Source organism: Betta splendens, chromosome 15 (genome assembly GCF_900634795.4).
Source record: "Betta splendens chromosome 15, fBetSpl5.4, whole genome shotgun sequence".
NCBI lineage: Eukaryota > Metazoa > Chordata > Actinopteri > Anabantiformes > Osphronemidae > Betta > Betta splendens.
Window position 1 is genome coordinate 17,308,165 of NC_040895.2, and position 3,366 is coordinate 17,311,530.

The 3,366-nt window shown below is 40.8% G+C and overlaps 1 long non-coding RNA gene across 2 annotated transcripts; it reads left to right on the forward strand.

Annotated features, from left to right (window-relative positions):
• Positions 1–207: 207 nt before the first annotated feature.
• Positions 208–2,372, forward strand: LOC129603052 (uncharacterized). Of its 2 annotated transcripts, none has more exons than XR_008692609.1 (2): positions 208–772; positions 1,730–2,372. It is a non-coding gene; the product is annotated as an uncharacterized LOC129603052 (long non-coding RNA). The 2 variants fall into 2 exon arrangements; XR_008692610.1 differs by lacking the exon at positions 208–772 and adding an exon at positions 779–1,106.
• The last annotated feature ends 994 nt before the right edge of the window (positions 2,373–3,366 follow it).

A 3,366-nucleotide genomic window follows, 5' to 3' on the forward strand; every position in this document is an offset into this window, starting at 1 on the left:
CATTTGGCAGCTTTGGCTTCATCCAGATCACGGTTGCCACTTCTATCCATTTACTAGTAATTCAACTCAAGTCTACTTCAAATCTACAAACTTGAGTTACGATATCATTTGTTTTATAACTTTATGGACACTGATGGAGGAAACAGGCTTTGACCCAACTCACAACCCTGAGTCCTGACACAATAAACTGGAAGTGATTTGCTTAAAGGGCCCATATCATGCAAAATCCACTTTTTAGACATTTTGGAGCGTTCCTATGACTCTATGGGTCACATATACACACACTGAGCACGGTAGAAATGCATTTCCTGCTTTTTTCACATTTTGAAAACGTAAATTTTCTTATCCAATGAAAACAGCCACGACCTACTCTGAGGCCGTTCCCCAGTTCTCGTCACACTGGTTGAAAGTTCTCCTTGCAAATCCTGAACCACCACCCCCACAATGATCCCGAACCAAAACTGGACTTCCGCCATTTCCCCCCTCTCACTCACCGTGAACAGACCAGCACGGCAGCGCCCAAGTCCTCCCATAGAAATAGTTCGGTTCTTGGGTGTTCTAACCAACACCAAAGTCTCTTCATTTTACCAGGGAACAACAAGTGAGGATTTGTGGGTCACTTTTATTTTTAACGGACCGGTGCCAGAAACACTGCCTCAGCATTTATACGTATGTGCATTTCAAACGAGGGTGCGTACAATGCTGGATTTGTTTCACGGCTCCTGTTGGAAAAAAAGGATCTATTCCTAAAGTCCGTCATCCACTCACTGAAGTAAGTACATGCTTGATATTTATAATGTTTTAAAATGTTAGTTTGTCCGTTTAAATGTAGTAACCTATGTGTGGGGCAAGTTACTAGCTAGCTATGCTAACGGCTACAGCAAGTCGAGCCTTTGTCCCCTTCAAATGTGCTCATGTGGGCTCCTGCAGCCACACACCTGTGTGGAGAAAAGCTAATGACTATCGGCATCGAGCGGCTACAGGCAGGGAGCGGTGGGTCTAGCGTCTGTCCTTTTTCTGTAATCACATACACCTGCGGGGAACAGCTGATCGTTATCGCCCTTCCAGCGGCGACAGACAGGAAGCGGTGGATCTAGCTCGCTGTAGTAAGTTTGTGCTTGATACTTGTGATATCTAAATATGTTAGTTGGGTCTGTTTAAAATGCAGTAACCCACATGTGAGACAAGCTAATCGCTAGCTATGCTAACGGCTACAGTGAGTCAACCGAGCCCTTTGTCCCTTTCAAATGTGCTACTCTGAGTTGGTGCAACCACACACCTGTGTGGGGAACAGCTAATAGCGATGGGCCTTCGATCGGCGACAGGCAGGAAGCGGTGGATCGAGCTTTTGTCCTGTTGACGTGCTGCCGCTCCTGTTTGTGTTGCGTTAGCCGTTAGCATGCCTTTAGGCCTTTGCACTTTAGAGCTACAGCTGGTCATCGCTACAAAAAGAACCTGCAGATGAACGCGGTTGTGTTTGTTATTACCCCGTCCTGTATCACAGCCTAAATCAACTTGTGATTTGGGGTTATGTCATTGTTCTATCAAATTCTAACATGATTAGTTGGAATGATTACTGTGTTGTGTTTCAAGCTTAGTTGCTAATTAGTCACATCTCTACAATACCTGCTGCTTATCTGGTCAGTTACCGATAGCTTGTACCATAGCCATTATATTTGTAGGACCAATACAATTTACAGTAAATGTAACAGTCTTTTCTATACTGTAGGAGGGCAAATCCCAGTTGCCCACATGCAAGGAGGCTGTCAAACAGAGAAATCACTGCAGACTGTTGGTACACAGACATCTGCTGCCCAGCTCAGGAGTAAAGGTATGTAAGTTTGTATGTACCAACAGTAAGATAGGTAATAGAAGATTTTAATTGGTATATACTGTTTAGATTTTATATTTGAATTGTAACAACTGTTTATCTGTTGTTTTAGCACAGACAGGCCTGTCCTCTTGTTTGGTTTAATTTTTGTCTGGTATTGTGTGTTCTTACATTAGAGAAGGTTTTGACCTACATAATAATTAACATTTCACTAATCTACAATTCTGATTGCACTACCTTTTGTTTTGATGAGGTGATGGTGAGGACAGCCACAGCTTCCATCTGGTAGAGGACTGCTTCCGCTCAGTCTTCCAAATAGTGATGAGAACAAGGATCACCACATCTCCCTGTTTACCCTACTTTCATGCATTTCGTCTGCAAGGCCCTGCAAAAGCTTCTCCTTCGTCCTCAAACCCCCAGACTTCTTAATTAACTCAGTAACCTATACATTGCACATTGGAGTGTGAAGGTAACAGTTTGTTCTAGCTTTGGCGTAGTGGTGTATTTTTTTGGTTTACAATAAAGTTGGCTTTAACTATTATGTATTTCACTGAACTCTGTTTCTGAAGGGAAAACACTTTTATTTAGGAAATCATAGTATTGAAATTACATGTTTTTCTCTTTCTAATGTGGTAAGCTATAAAGTTGAAGCGGCCATAAATAAAACGCATATAAATTATATATAAATAAAGTAAAAAAAAATTCTTAATGAGTGTTGCACTCACAAAAAACACATTTTTACTCAAACGGTAAAGGAGTTATTCTACAGGTGGTCTACATCAATCATACTATGAGTGTTTTAGTGTTTTATCCATCAGGAAACTGCCTTCATCTACAACCCAAGCATGAAGAGATGGCAACTCAGATTCTTCACCCCAGGAATCCTCAGCACCAGCTCACTAGCCTCTGTAGACTAGATACCTGTAACAACTTTAGATACAGAGACATATTACTGTCAAATTTATCATGAATGACAAAAAACATAATTAAAAGCAGTAAAAATACGTTAGGTCAATATATAATTTGAACCAATGCTTTTTGTTCCCAGGTAGGTCATGCAGTGATTGCTCTAAATATTAATGCACATTTTTTAAATAAAATTGTCAGAGCAGCAGCACAAGTAAGACAAAAACAGTGAAATGTGTAAATGTAAAATGTATTTATATTATTTCAGCTATGCTCTCAAACTTATTTATTTGTATAATGTGAGCTAAAGTAGTGTTTTCTATTAGTGAGAGTTTTCCAGGTAAGTCGTGTTGTGAATATTGAAGCTGCACACGCCATTTAGCATTCGCATTAGCAACCGCTAGTCGCTTTGCAAATTACATAAATCAATTAAATTGAAGTAAATGCGACATTACCAATGAGACACATCTTGCATCAGCCGAAATGTGGCGACTTCAACAGCCTCCTCTTCAGCTTCAGGGTCAGATTCGGGTTAGTAGACGTATGGTTCTACTACGCTACGAATCAGCTGACTAATGTCGTGCAGTTCTGTAGTGGGTCTTCTTCTTCTGTGGAGGATTGCGGTGGAT